We start from the raw sequence: 16,801 nt of genomic DNA on the forward strand, positions 1-16,801 counted from the left end.
TCACTGTTCCAAAAAAGAAAAAAACTTTAAAACATTACATAAAGTGGGGGGCTTCACCCCCCACAACCCCCACACCCCCCTACTTAAATATACCAACTTCAAGATTGCACTACGGTGACAAGAATGGCAAAATAATGAAGGTGGCCAAGAGATTTCTTTCCCAGATAAAGAATTTAATTATATGCCGTTTCGGTATTTTGCCATTTCATGCTTTCAAGTTCGATCAAGATGCATTCAGAAGAATGTGTCTTCGATCATATAATAGGGAACCCTAAGTCAAGATAGACTGGATGTACTGTTTTACCTTCATCCAGGGTCTGGTGACATTCTCTAAGTCATCCACCAGGTTTTAATAAACATGATCTTTGCTTAACAAAACTAAATTGTGTCTGGACAACAGTTTGAAGGTCACCTATGTTTTTCTTGATAAGGGCTATGATTATTCTCTCGATGGTTTTGCTGATACAACTGGAGAGGCTTAAAGGTCTATAGTTTCCAGGGTTGATTGACGTGCACCTTTTGTGCAAGGGAATTACTGTTGCTGTGTTCCACTCTCCTGCGACAAAGCCAGTAATTACACTGTGGTTGAAGAAAGTGCCAACTGTTTCTGCTAGGTCCTGTTTCAGACCATTTAGTAGGCAGCCTGTGATGTTATCCAGTCCCATGCAGGCTATTTTTTCCCATGGGGTGTGCAGTTATGAACTGTTCTTTGTAGATTCTAGGTAGCTGACTGGTGACAGGTATGCTTTGGGGTATGTCTGTTGGAGATGGGGGGACTGAGGTTTGCCCTAAACTGTCTGGTAGCAGGTTGGTGATATCCTCAGGGTCAGTATGAGTGGTACCATCCACTACTAGTTCGGCACAAATCTGGCCCTTCACTTTCAGATTTCTGATGTAGCTAAAGAATGCCTCCTGATTATCGTTAGCTAGGGATGCTAGTTTAGGTTTGTATGTGGCTTTACAGGACTTTACAAGACAGCTAATAAATTCATAGATTCATAGGTAGGTACTATGCTATCAGCCCTAGGGCCTATACAAGCCTAGCCAAAAAGGTACCCTGACTTTCACCACCCAAGAAAATTATTTTCCTGTGCCCCTGTCGAGCAACGCCACAGATCCCTGGGGTGAATTTCCAATTTCCCATCCAATCATCAAGATTTTTTTTGAAGAGTGCTAATGAGGAGCTTTGTTTTATATAGATAGGTGGTTTGTTCCAGAGTATGGGAAGTCTCTGGGGCAGGAATCTATCCCTCCAGCATGTTCTGTTTATTGTGGTGACAAGGTTTAGGTCCCTAGATCATGTAGCTCAGAGGGATTGGGATTTCTTAAAGTGGAGCATGTCCAACAGCTCTGGGTTTGACATAGCTTTGTATGTTAGGCAGAGATCCCCTCTGAGTAGGCGATATGTGATGGAGTAAAGCTGGAGTTTTTGAGATGGTCTGCATAGGGCATCTGTTTGAGGCCGATAATCCTCTTTGTGAAGTATTTCTGCGGTCTTTCCAGTTGTTGTAGATGTCTTGTAGATGTCTTGTGAGGTACATACCAAAAGGGGCATTGTACTCAATAATGAGTGATGAGTAGAGGGGAACAATGACCTCTTTTTTCCTGGATGAGAAACCTTTTGTGATGAGGTATGCCATGTAGAAGGGTTTTTTGACTACTGTGGTGATGTGATTATCAAAGGAGAGACTACTGTCCACCTGTGTCCCAAGGTCTCTTATCATACTTCTGGTGTAAAGAAGACTACCACCTATGTGGTAGCTCATGGGTACAGAGTTTTTACCAAAGGGGATGCCAATGCACTTTTTGGCATTGAGCTTGAGGCCATGGCTTTGACACCAGGCATCTGGCTCAGTGAGGCCCTTTTGTAGGATGTCCACATCATTAGGAGTTTCAATTATGGTTTCTAGTTTGCAGTCATCTGTGACCTTTGTTAGCCAAAGACCTTCTGTGTTAGCCTGTACTTCAGAAAAGTAGATACCAAACAGGAGAGGACCCAGGACTGAACCCTGTGGTACTCCACTTGTCACTGGTCTGAAGTCGGATTTGGAGTCTGCTACTTTCACATTGTGGGTTCTGTCAGCGAACCAGGTGGCAATGCATCTTGTGACATAGGAATTTGTACCTAGTTTAGTGAGTTTATCTATAATTCCAGAGTGGGGATGGTGTCAAAAGCCTTGGTGAGATCTAGATAGGCTGTGTGAACCACCTTACCCTCATACAAGGCTTTGGTGACTACTTCAAAGAAGTCAATCAGGTGTAGGAGACATGATCTGCCTTTTACAAAGCTGAACTGGGTTGTATCCAGAGTTTGGAGATTACCAAGGCCTTTTTTATAAGTTCCATGATGATACGTTCCATGGCCTTGCAGACCAGGCTTGTTAGGCTAATGGGGCAGTAGTTCCTGGGATCCATGGTGGCTCCCCCTTTGTGGAGTGGGATAACCATCTCTGTGCGCCATTCAGTGGGCACAAAGCCTGTGGTGAGGCTATGATTGAACATGGTGTTTAGGTGGGGTGACAGTTCATTCTGTATTTCAAGTAGAACGCAGCCTGGGATGTTGTCAGGTCCCATGGATGCTGTGTTCTTGGCTTTGGAGAGTGTGGGTTTTACCTGTGCAGCCATGATTACAGGAACTTTGCATTCTTCAAGGTATACAGATGGGCCCTTTAGGGGTGGGGGGGTAAAGTTAGCACTGAGCCTATCTGCCAGGATGTTGGCAATATCAGTTGGTCTGTATATTTAGTGCCATTGTGCTGTAACTCAGAGCAGATCTGAGCATTGCCATTGAGATTCTTGACATAGCTATAGAATGATTTGTGCTTGTCTTTAGAATCAGTGGCGACTGTGTTTTCATAACTAGCTTTGGCAGATTTTATGAGGAATCTCAGCTTCTTACTGAGGCTGACCAGGGAGTTCTTCCAATCATGGGATTTTACTCTTTTTTCAACAGTTTCTTTCATCTGTTGTAGAGGTTGTTTATTGCAGGGGACCAACAAATTGGTTTCCTTTTTTTGGAGGATAGAATCTTGGTTCTTTTAGGGATAGCATGATCCATGCAGTCATGTAAGTGCTTATAAAGTGCATTTGTGTAGGATTCAGCAGTCGTATTTCTATTGTCCATCTGCATGGGTGTCATGAAGTTTGCCACTTCTGTCTTAAGAAGCGTGAAGTTGACTTTGGAGAAATGTTTTATGGTGGTTTTCCTAATGGGGGAGTGGGAGCGGGATGTGGATGTCTAGGCTGATTAGCTTGTGGTTGGATCTGACCAAGGAGGAATTGACCTCTGGTGTAGAACACCAGTTGACCATGTTGATAATGACCAGATCTAGGATATTGCTGCCCCTGGTGGGGGTGTGGATAAGTTGAGCCAAGGTGTTGGAATTTGTGAATTCCAGAAAACGTTGAGCAAAAGAGTTGGTGCATGAGTAGTTTTCCCAGTTAATGGTGGGGTAGTTGAAATCGACCATTATTAGGGTGTTGGGTTGTAACCTAATATTTTCCAGTGTATCAAGAAATGAGGAGTCAGAATCCTGGGGCATGGTGGGGGATGTATAGCAAGTTACAATTTGGATTGCGGTCTTGCCCAAAATTAGTTGCACTTGGATAATATCGGATGCATTATGCTGAGCAACTAGCCTGGAGGTGTGGATGTCCTTAATGAATATGGACATGTCTCCACCTTTAGTGTTACAGTCCAGGTTAGGTGGCCAAAAGGTGTGGTATGAATTATAGCCTGGTAATGCAGGGGTGTTCTCTGGATCCTTGAATCAGGTCTCTGTCACTACACAGATGTCGATATTCTCCATTTTAAGGAGTGTCTCGAATTAATGCATTTTGAGGTTTAGACTTCTGGCATTGAGTAGCATTACCCTCATATTTTGCTTGCTTGCACCTGTTGTGGTGAATTTGGCATTTGAACCTTGCCTAAAAAGGCACTATAGGGGTGGCAGGAGCCTTAGCCAGTATCCAGAATCCCAAGGGCAACAGGTGCAGGCCATCTCTGGCAAAGCATCGTCATGTGCCAATCATGTCATCCCAGGCAGACAGATACTGGATCCCCTTAGAATGACACCAGAAGCTTAGCCAATTGTTGAAGTCAATCATTTTGTCCTTGTACTGTGATATCATTCTGGGTGATGACAAGATTCTACTCAGGGCTAAGGTCATACCTGCCTGGGCTACAAGATCAGAGGGCTCCTCCCTGTCTCTTTTCATGTAGTCCAGGGAGGTACATCTCAGGTCATTCACACCAACATGGACAATGACAGAGGCATACTTGCACTTGTTGTGGAATGACTTGAGTGCATGCATTATGTGGCGGATCCTGGGACCCGACAGGCAGATGATTGTAATTTTCTCCTTGTTCAGCCTGGTAAGTGGGACATCAGTGTGCCTGACTATAGAATCACCTATGACTAAAGTGTTTGGTACATTGTCTTGCTTTAGGGGCTGTTTTTGGGTGGCACACTGGTGTTGTGAGCTATGTGTTGCTTTGGTTGTGATTGGTGTTTGTTTGTGTTTCAGCTTCAGAGGTCCTCATTGCTTGGGTAGGTTAATGTCAATGGCCTCTGCATATGTGGGTTTCATGTTACTATGTGTGGGTGTTGATGCTGTGGGTTTTGTAGGGCTATGTGTTGCTTGAGGTGCAGTGCAGATGTTTACCTTCTCCTCTTGACTGTCTAGCACAGTCTTGGCTGGAGAGAACTTTGCTTCCAGTTTAGCTATGCAATTGCATCTCTCGCAGGTTGTAGTATTTGGTGGTAGGAGGAGAGGGTTGTCTGTGTACATGAGGCAATTGCTACATTGCCCCAATATGCCCAGATTCACCAAGTGGACAGGAGAAATCATCAGAAGCTGACCCTTGGACATGCCTAGTTAGGTGTTTTTTAGTAAAGTACAAGAGCTGTTTTTCCTTACCTTGGCAAGGTACTCACAACTTTAGGTTGTTTAGTGCTTACAATTGGATTTTAGTGCTTGTATTAGTTTACGGCTTCTTTAGTGCATTCTAGCAGTACTAGAGCACGTGCTAATCACAGGGATTCAGATTTTAGTGCTACTACTGAAAAACCAGCAAGTTCTAAGAGAAAATTTGAAGAGCAGACTTTCTGGCACCGGGAATAGTTTATCCCTAGCTAAGCAGCACTGCGCGGTGCATAAACCCGGGCAAACGTGTTTTAAAGCAGGAAGTTGAAAGGGATAGAAGCAACTGTGGAGGGTGTCCTTCCTCTGCTGAATTAGTTTCTCCTCTTGTTCTTAGACATTACTTTCTTCTGCTTGTTGTATAACATATATTTGCTTGATGCCCACCAGCATGGCTTGTTTTCTGTGAGGACCTTGTTTTGATCCATTCACATTCAGCCAACTCTATACATTTGTATAGGTGTTTATACAGGCCATTTTTTGTACACCTCTATATAGCAGTCATTTTTGACAGTGGTAGCAGGGGGTTTGCAACTACTTATGGCATCAGTTAGGAGGCTATAGTTTGCTTTGGATAAAGGTTTCTCCCTTTCAGCTCTTGATGGGGTGTCGGGTATGATTGTAAATGTGAACAAGACTGAAATGTGATCTGCCCTGACCTGGGGGACCAAAACACAGAGGTTAGTGCAGAGAACTATTATGTTGGAAAGTACTTAGTCTAGGACATTCAAGCCCTTTGTGGGGGTGCAGAATATCTGTTACACAGCATATGTATTAATAAAGTCCAGGAACCTTAGAGTGAGCATGTTTGTGCACATGTATGACTCCAAATCGATGGAAGGAAAGTTAAAATCAACATGACGAAGGTGTTTGGCCATATAGTGACTGACTCATGTAGGTCCAAGTAGGCAGAGTGGTATTTGTGGTTCATGGTGGAGGACCTGTAGCTAACAATGATAAGGAAAGGGGGTTTTACATACAGTTAGTTGAACTTGGAGTTGTGCTAAGTAGTCACGCTCTTTGACAATCTTGCTGTTTATTTGTCTTTAATGAAGATGTATACACCTCTGCCTTTGGTTCTTTCACACTCATTTTGATGTCTGAACTTGTGGAAGGCATTGTACCATTGCATGGCTAGAGGGCTTTCTGCAGCCTTGAACCATGTCTGTGTGATTAGACAGACATGGACATCTTCCCAGTTAAGGAATTCTTCCAATGAGTGCAGTTTCTGATTTACAGTCCTTGCATTAAGAAGCATAACATTCAGTTTGTCTCTAATGAATTCTTTTACATTGGGACTTTAGTTGTTCTGACATTGCCTAAAAAGTCTACTATGGGGGAGGCAAGTATCTTCATGACTGAGTTATGTCTCCAGTCATTCACTGCAACATGGGCAATTACAGAGTCATAATGGTACTTGTTGAGTGACTTGAATGCGTGTGTGATCTGATGGACCCTAGCACCTGACAAGCAGCTGACTGTGACCTTCTCCTTGTCCAGCCTGGTGAGGGGGGTATCTGTGTGTCTCAGTATGGAGTCGCTTATGAGAAAGACATTTGTTTTTTCGTTTAGTGGATTCTGTTCAGTCTGCACAGGGTGCAGTAGGTTTGCACTTGAGAGGTTTCTGATCTTTAGTTAGGTGAGCTTGTTATGTGCAAGAGGTGATTTATGTGTAGTGACAACATGTTTGATATTTGGTTTATAGTTATGTGAGAGAATTGATTTAAAATTCATAGTATAGATACAGCTCTCACATGTTGTATTAGTTCATTTTAGCAGTAACTGGATGCCGGTCTACATAAGGCAATTGCTCTGTTGCCTCAGGATGCCCATGTAAATCAGGCTGCCTGGAGAAATGGTAGCGTAGGGATCTGTCCATCCATTATGGAAGGTATATACTGTAGTAACTAGTGGGGAGAAGGCTATATGAACCAGGTTTTGGTGTAAGACTAACAAAATGTTATATTCTATGGAGGACTAGGGTTACAAAAATGTGTAAATGTTTCACAATGCAGAACTGAGTTGCTTGCAGGACAGCAGTGCAAGCTCTGAGCAGCTACAGTAAATTGAGTGCAACCCCCCCCCCCCGCCAAAACACAATGCTGGAATGCAAGTGAAGTTAAACTATTTTAAAAAACGTAAACAAAGAGTAAGACCAAGAGTTAGCCTTATTCCAGAAATCCCCAAATCAGATGTTTTTTTGGCTGCTCAGTTCTGCCAAAAGAATGCAGGAGGGGGTCTTCTTAATGTAAGATGGCTGGTATTAGTGCTCCAATGATACTAAATTATCTAGATTCAGCAAGCTTGAATTTAACATATGCTATAAAATGCAGAAGTACTGGAAATCCAAACTGCAGAAAATCAAAATCATAACAGAAGAGCAAACAGTTTAAATAAAGCAGCAATTAAGTAGAATACTGCAACAAGAGTGTAAACAACAAACCTTCCCAATGTGAAATAAGTGGTCTGGAACCCAAGTGCTTAAAACAGAACTAAGACAATTAAAGAATAACAGGCACAATAAGCCTTCAACCAGCATTTCCTAGCTTAGACAGGTGTAGGCTATCCTCCCCTGCCTCAACAAGCTACACCACAAACTTTCCTAATGTAAAAAAACTGGTTTGTAGGCCAAGTGCTTAAACCATGACAAAAGACTTAGAACAACAGCCCCAATAAGCATTCAACCAGCAATTTCCAGCTCAGAGTTGCAGAGGCTACCGTCTCCTCTCTCAAGAGTGTAGACTACAAACCTTGTTAATGTAAGACAACTTGCCTGAAGCCCAAGTGCTTAAACCAAAAGCAGTAGGCTTAGAATATCAGTTACAGTTTAATGTGAAATCAGAGAGATGACAGTGATATGTCTTTTAATCCAAGCACATACACCATGTCATGGTTAGTAGGCCCTGTGTTTTTTTGATAACAAAGCCCCATGGTCAGTCTAGAGGCTGCATGTGTCTGGTGAGGTTCATGCAAAAGAAAGTATTATACTGTATTACTGTTTTCATGAGTTTGACTAGAGTGCTGAGATCTGAATGTGATGGAGTTTCTTATGATGTGCACCATATGTATGCAATGGAAAACATTAAATAGAAAGGTTATAAAGTAATAACATACATCACAGTTCCTGACTTCACAACCCTTACAAGAGAATGCACTAGACAGTACTGACATGATGATGCTGTCCACTGTTTCATTTGGCAAGGCAAATATAACTGATAGGCACAATTATCAGTTCAAAAGAACAAATGCAGATATACTAGGTTCTAATGTAGCTATGTACCCTGTGCATCAGACACAAAGTTTTTGTATCCCGAAATCCAAAAGAGAGAAAACAGGGATATGGCTATTTCACAGTTATCATAACTTGCACAGGGTGGGGCAGGAGGCCTAGGCTGACACAAAAATTTGGTGAATGTGTGTGAGGGAGAAAATGAAGCAAGCAGGTTGTGTATGTCTGTAGGGGTCCTCCATGTGAAAGTGCTGTGTGGCAGCTTACATGAACATAACCAACCTCAGTATGTCTTGGTACATTGGACATGTGTGAGCCATGGATGATAGAGATGGCAGTTCATTTTTGTCACACTCAGCCATGAGAACTGGCTCTGCCAGTAGTTGCACTGGCACCTCCATGTCCAAGGTCAGATGGAGTACTGCTACAACTGAGTGTGACCAATACCTGCTGGACATGCTTCCTTCATGGGAACATCCAGGACCATGACCCCATGGCCTGCCATGTCTGGTTGTAGACAGCACATTCACTGATGGACCAGCAGAAGTACTGCCACTATGGGACTGTGATCAGGAATGGTCATGTTGGCTATCAGTAGATGTAGCTGACCAACGCCCATGAGGATGGTGTTCCCCATCCAGCACATGCTCCATCACAGACACTGCTTGTTTCATGACAGATACCTCTCTGCTTAACACAAACACCCCTTGTTCCAATGTGTCATTCATCCACTCCAGGGAATCCGACATGGTGGAGGCAGTCAAGCATGTCAGACTGTGCTACATCCACAATCCTGAGTATTTGTCCTGAGTGCCTTTCTGAATGTGCCTGTCCTCCATGATGGCCCTAAATATATGTTGTGTGACATGGGAAGAGACACCTGCACCAGGCGGAGGAGGGACAGCAGCCCCCTCTGAGCACGCCTTATAAACCCTCCTGCTTGATACCTTGCTAACACTTTGGTTTCAGCCAGACTCAAGAGGCACTGAAGCTGCAGTAGCCACACTTCCCTGCTCAATGTCATTGCCCTCCACCTGTCCTATATTTGTGGTCTCAGTAGACCAGGTAGGTATAGGCCTACTGGCTGTGTCCAATGAAAAAGAAGGGGGTGGCTGGATATTAAACTCTGTATCAGATTCAACCTCTGCACCCCTGACTGTGCCTCACTTTTGCCATCATCATCATCAGTGTCCGATGAGACACTGACATCAGGCAACACAGGGCCCAGACTCCAGGTGTCATGATCACCTGTGATAAAAAGGGAGAAACACAGGCATACATTAATACTTGCACTACTATGGTGCAATATATGCTAAACAACTATCAGTGCTGCCACTATTACAGACATTAGAGCAATACACACAAAAGGCCTAAAATGACACATTATATTTCTAGAAATTGATCTACAGTACTGAAGTAACTTGATTTGGCTTACCATCTGCAGGACGCATACATTGCTTGATTCCTGATGGTCCTGAAATAAGTTAATCAAGAGGTAAGTCCAACATCACCACATTTAACAGTAAGACAGGGGGTACTACATGTACTGTTCTCAATCTGTTTGATGTGTTAGTTCAACAAGAATATGGCTAACACCTCCAAATTGGGCTTAGCATTGTACCAATCTTCAATCCCCGCCAAATCCCCCCAAAAAGACGTGACACAGAAGTAACTTTTATTTCAATTGTTTTACTATACAACAGTATTCAACTGGTCATATAACAAAGCCTACCTGGATGATCTTCCTGGGACTGAGAAGGAGGGTCACCCATATCAGTCACATAATGTAGGCCACTCTGCTCTGAGTTGTCCTGTTGTAGAAAATTTGTCAGTAATTCCTCATTGGGGCTGGGGTGAGAGGTGCTTCTGCCACAGACCCACCCCTGGTTACCTTCTGGTCTTGGGCAACAGCAGCTGCATGCCTCTGTACAGATGTTAGCATGTCAATTGCCCTGTGGCACACCTACTCATAAGTACAGCTGTGGCCGCCCACAGCATTTATTTTTGCAAGGATTTGCTGCCATAGTCTCAGCCTCTCTGGCATATTGGGATGACCCCTTCTGAGAAGAAAAGTGCAATGTTGATAGAGGGCATCTACAATTATTGTATTGTCTGCCTCACTGAAGGGGGGTTTCTACCTCAATGACATCAGAATGATAATAAACATAAGTATCATATAACTAGAAAGTAACTTACCAGAAAAAACAGTTAAGGTAGGCAGTCAGTAATACCCACTGGAAAAACATAAAACATACTGCCAATGTGAAATACTAATAACAGGCAGGAGGCAAAACAAGGAGAGTAGCAAGAGCAACATATCCTTGTATGTGCCATAGTAGTAACTCAATTGTGCTCCCCAAAAAGAATAGTCCATTCTAGTTTGTGACATAACAGTAATGTCTCTTTACTCCTCCACCCACTAAAGAATAGTCACATGATCCATTTTGCTAATAAAACACATTTGAAATGCTAAACATGCATCCAAAGGACCTGCCCGCAAAACATTTGTACATATGTATCACACATCTTACTATTTTCATGTATTGTCAATCATTTGTACCTCTGAAATGGCTTCAGTACACTTCTAATGCATACATATAACAGTATAAAAGGATTTGCTTCACATTATTTATTAATATATTCCAGTGTGTGCGTTATGTTGGTAACAAATGATAGCATACCTGCTGGAGTGGATTGCATATGTCTAGGCTGTGTTTCATATATGCTAATTACAGCATAAGCAGCTGAATTGCATGCTAATCAACCAATCTGGTGGAGCTATTTAAGAAGTTAAGAAGTTAAGAAGTTAGAAACAGCTGTTTAGACTCCATACTGTTTTTTCTTGTGGATTTCAAATGTAGTGGAGTACAGACACAGAAAGTCTACCCAGACAGAATGTTAGGAGCTGCTGCTGCTTAACTGCATTTGTATGAGCTACAGACTGCAGGCAATGCTGCTGCTGCTGCCAATAGGCCTAGGCTGAGATGGAGAAGAGTTTTCAGGCCACATTTAACTTATTACAACATGCGCATTTTATTTATTTATTTATTTATTTTATTTATTGACATTGTTAACCGGGTTAATTCAACTGAGCCAGGGGCCCATTTTCAGTGTTGACCCAAGAAGAAAAGCTCCAAAAGTATTACATATTTTTACAATAAAAATCAATCAAAAATAAAAAGAGTAAAAAATTAAAACCATCATGAGACATAATAAGAAAATTAACAGTTAGAGAATATCTGTAAATAGAGTATGTTAAATAACAATTGACAAGTCTAGAGAACATCACACATGAAGTACATTCAAATAGATCAACCATTCAATCTAATTTTTTTAAATAAAGATATATATGACTATATATGCTATGTAAGTGAGGGGAGAGGGAGGTATAAAGGTATATGAGGCAAGTACAAGGAAGTAAAGAGTAGAATAGGGAAAAAGAGTTAAAATTGAGAAGAGAAGAGAAGAGGCTAGATCAATTGGGGGTTAGACAAGGACAGGACCATGTACTCTGAAGAAAAAATTTAAGTCCTTTTTTGAACAGGTGTAGTTGATCAATGCTTATTATATTTTGAGGGGGTGAGTTCCATATGCAACAGAGTATTTATAGAAGGACTTTCCTATATTTTTATTGGGTTTATATATGTCAAGGAGGAGTTTGCTGGAAGTATGAAGGCAATGATGGGGGTTGCAGTAGGAGACTAGGTTGGAGATGGAAGGGCAGGAAGAGGAGTCATTCAGGATAGAGTGTGTAATGTCAGTTGGGGTAGAAGTAATTGTTTAGAGAATTCTGGCCATTGCAGTGATTTAAGAGCGAGGCAGTGGTGGGATTTATAGGAGAGATTAGAGGCAAACCTGGCTATTTTGTAATAAGTTTGTCTAGTTTAGTGATAAGTGAAGTTTGAACATTAGTAAGGACAGGGGCAGCATAGAGAAGACAGGGTAAAAGAAGTGACTGAGCAAGGGAAGGTTTGGAAGAAGGTGACAGAACTTTCTGGTTGCCATAGAGAAGTCCGAGTTTCTGGTCGGTCTTTTTTATGCATTGTTGGATATGAGTATTGAATTGTACTTCATAATCTATAATTACTCCAAGTAGTTTGGTATGGGGTTTGTGTTTGATGATGGTGTTATTAAAAGAGGTGATAGAGAAAGAGAGTTTGTGCAGGGTGCGAGTTTTAAGGAAGAAGAGAAAGAGTTTATTTTTTCTGGATTTAGTATTAAATGGTTATCAGAGAGCTTTTGACAGAGGAGAATGTTTGTTGAGAGAGAGCTAGGAGTTTAGGGATGTGGTGGGCAGAGGTGATAAGGGTGGAGTCATCAGTATATTGTAGAAGTGTAGAGAGGTTAGTAGCAGAGTTAAGTTTGTTAGTAAATATGTTAAACAGAAGGGGACCTAGAATCAATCCTAGAGGAACTCCAGTATTTACAGGGAGGAATGGAGAGAAGACAGTTTGCCAGCAGATAGATTGCTGTCTGCCCGAGAGGTAGCTAGAGAACCAGTTGGAGGAGGAAGAGAGATGTAGATCAGAAAGCTTAGTAAGGAGTGTAGAGTGAGAGACAGACATAGACATTGTAGAGTGCTACTGGGTGGTGAGGGCCACAGTATAGGGATGCTGTGACCTCTGCCAGCCTCAACTCAGAGCCACAGCCTTTACCTCCCCATGTATTTGCTGTGTACTGCTTGCATCACAGTCAGCCCTGAACTAACACTGTGTCAACTGCTGCATTTACAAGGTAAGTCCTGAACATGTACTATATTGTATAATAACATTATGACATGTCCTTGTATTTCATCGCTTGGTACAGTAAGTAACTACAAGGTAGGAGATTTGTACATAAATTAATGTCCCATGTGATAGCAGAGAGTTATTTGACTTGTATGAATCCATTAATAAGTAGTAGGCCTCAGGCCTCAAAGATTCACACATTGATACCTCCCCAAAGTAATGATGATCACTGCATGCCTCAGTTTACCAGCATATGTTTGTATTGGGAAATCATAACAGAGAGAAGTTCGAAAATAATGAGACGTATAGTAGTTTCCAGCTTCACCACCATCACAAGATCAAACCGGCAGGATGCAAATCCAGGAGAGTTACAAGAACAACATAACCTTGTTTGTGTCATAACAGTAGCTCAGCCTGGTTCCACCCCCCTTGAAAGAACATTATATCCTTGCACATTCCATGACAGGAACCCTGCTTTTCTCTCCACCCCCGAACAAGCAGTTTATGCTTGATTGTGGCATCCAACCTTCCATTAGTTTGATGACAACTGCATATCATACTCTTCCCAGTAAATATCCTCCCACATTATAAGGTAAATGATATAGACTAGCTTGCTTACTGCATGTCTCTGAGTACTGGTCAGATAACTGATGAATGATCAAGAAACACAGAAAGGTAGGACACAGCTGTATATTTGCAAGGAATAATCATAGCAAGTTCTGTGATCAGTAAGTGCACTACATCCAACTATATTACATAGAATACATTTACAAATAGTATGCCTTGACATGAGTGTACATTCAGTTGTACTTGGTTGTGTGAGGAATTATATCATGTATTTGCTGCAAAGCTGTTTGTGGGGCAAAGATGGATAAGTCCCCTGTCCTATTTTCCTAACAGTGGATTGCAGGGAGATTTGGGATCCAGACCTATGCAGTCATATCCCATGTGTTTTAACAGTTTCTACTCTCCATGTTTTATACCTTTTTCTTTTTATGAGGAGGGGCACTGTTTGTGCAATGCACCACTTAACACAAATGTTTTTTGGCTATGTGCATTTCATTTGCATGTGGAATGGCAGTGCACAAACTGGACGAATGGGCCACCAAGGTAACAGACTCAGACATTCAGAAAAATACACTGGATATATCCAACTGATACTATTGGCCATAATGCAAACACATTTCCTGGCAGAGAGGACTGTCACACAAAGTATTTGCATGATGGTCAGCACTGCAAAGCACTTTCTAATGCTGCAAATCGAGAATGTGCTCACTCCCAGTAAGCACAATACCTGCAACTGGTGGGAAAACATCATTCTACATTAGTCTTGATCTGTGATAAACATGGCAAGCATTTCTGGAGAGTTGCTGAGATATTCTATGATCAATGATGGGTTGTCCAGGGGTCCAAAGTGTTTGTTGGACTCCTAGCAAATGAACATGGGCCCAGGCTGTTGCAGATAGACTATTGTGGCTCATATTACAAGGAAGTGGCATGGAATAGATTGGCCCGTCCTTGACCAGTGCTACTCGTATCCTCTGTACTGGTGAACAATATAGGAATCACTACAGAGACCTCAGAATGAGGAAGAGGGATACCCTTGACCATTAGATTGAGGAATGCAGGACTGGGAGCACCCAACAGATGTGTAAGTATAATTTACAGAGACTACTTGCAAGAGGTAAAAGCTGGATATATTCAAGATTGGTATGCTTAATGGTATTCTGCTCTGTTCTTTTTTTTTTCCGCAGCCATCACAGACTGGAAATTGAATATGCAGACCCTTGTTGCTAGATTGGCATGGATGTGAAACGCATGCGGTTTGTATGTATCTCAACAGTAGGGTTATTTTACCATTAAAAGTTACAATGCATTTATTGGAAAATTATGCAGTTGTATCAAAATGAGCATTCATTTCTCAACTGTAATAGGAAAGTACACATGCATTACTCTGAAGGGCAAACAATAGTTCAGTATTACAGAGTAATCATAGGTTGTGCCTTCAAAATCTACACTTTCCAAATATAAAATATTGTTATGTTTTCATTGATATTTCAATGTAAAGTCAAAGCTGTAAAGGAGTGTCATCACTGGCTTGCTGTAAATTGTAATCAGTATAACTGGAACACGCATATGTGCACACATCAGGGATTGTTTATTGCAGTCTATAGCATATTGTGCATTTGTTAGGAGCTAGGTAGTCTTAACAGTAAACAAAAAAATGAGGAAGACAGGAAAGTGGTAAAATGGGGAGAAAGCAGGGGGAAGAACAAAATGAAAGGAAGGCAGGAATGTGCAGGAAGGATGTATGAAAGAATCATAGTTATCAATTTCTTCAAGAATAAAACATGAACATATATGCACAAATTTTGCTGAATTTGGATTGTCACCTCCAGAGAGAGGGGTGACCACAACACAATCTGTTGTATAGGAAATTGGACCAAATCATGTGTGTCATGAAGACGTGTGAGAAACAGAGAGCTATGTATGGGATGATTTTCTTATTTATTTATTTTGGACAGGTGTCCATTTTTATTTATTTATTTATTTATTTACTTATTTGTTTGTTTGTTTGTTTGTTTGTTTTATTTATTTTTTTTTTTGAAAGCGAGAGGAATGTTCGGGAAGGGCTGTAGGAATGTCTGGGTGAGGTAAGTTGGGCAGATGAGGAAGCAATTGCAGACAGCCAAGACAAACAAGACAAGAGCTAGGGATGGTGAAGGACACATGAGCTGGGTGATCACCATGGTTGGGGAGAGGGTGGGAAATACAGGTCTCATGCACATTGAGGTGGTTGACAGTGAGACTCTAATCCTCACCAAGTTTACTGTCACCTCACTGTGCCACTTGCTACAGTGCTTGACGTCTGCACCTCCTATGACAGCTCTGCACAAGAATGGAGAGCAGGTGCTCCATCCAGTGTAGGCATGCACCCACAGTGTGGCACACAATCCTATGCACCATCCCTGGCAGTTAATCATGGGTGATAAACTCACCACCTCCACCACTGCTCGTGGAGGGTGCTCCAGGCCTATACTGCAAGGCAGAAATACCTGAGGGGCCAGATAGTGCAAGGGCAGCAGGGGGGGTGCTACCAGGTCATGCTGCAGATGTGCTGAGTAGTGGTGCTATAGCCTGTGGAGTAGGGAAAGGTAGATCCTGTGGGATAGGCCTACCCCGCTCTGCTGTGGGAAAAACAAAAAAAAAAAAATAAGAAACAGAAAGAAAAGGGTTGTGGTGAGAGAAAAAAAGGCATTAGTAACTTCATATGTGACATACAAAGCATTGATACAATTATTTGACTCTATTCTGTTACCTTTACTTTTAACACTACAAACTCATATCAAGTTTCTTCCTTACTTTTAAGACTAATCAATTTATAAAAGAGGCACACTATAGTACAAACTGTAGCCACCAATCCTTTATGTGTGCATATATTGCACATATGTGTGTTCCAGTTATACTGATTACAGTTTAAATGATGTCATTTGTGACACTGGTATAGAGGTATGAAGATGCATTCCTATAAAGATGAAAAGCTAACTGTATTTTATATTTGGGAAGTACAGTTTTTGACCCCACAATCAAGGACTTCTCTAAATACTATATTATTCTTTTGTCCTACAAACTACTGCATGCATATTTTCCTTTTACAGTTTAGAGATTCATGCTCACTGTTATTTGAAAATGTGGTACCATTGCTTTGTGCTACAGATAAAGGCATGCATAGTTTCTTTATAGTTGGGATATGCATGCTCAATTTCATGCAACTGTATTAAATACCATCTAAGCTGTTCTTAACTTTTAGTGATATACAAAGTATTATTATTAAAATACTATTTAGAGAGTACTCTTCTGATACATGCATACCACATGCTTCTTGCATCTGTACTAAATGCGCATCATGGGACCAAACATT

The sequence above is a fragment of the Protopterus annectens genome, chromosome 6.part0 (genome assembly GCF_019279795.1).
Source record: "Protopterus annectens isolate FY-2018-M chromosome 6.part0, PAN1.0, whole genome shotgun sequence".
NCBI lineage: Eukaryota > Metazoa > Chordata > Ceratodontiformes > Protopteridae > Protopterus > Protopterus annectens.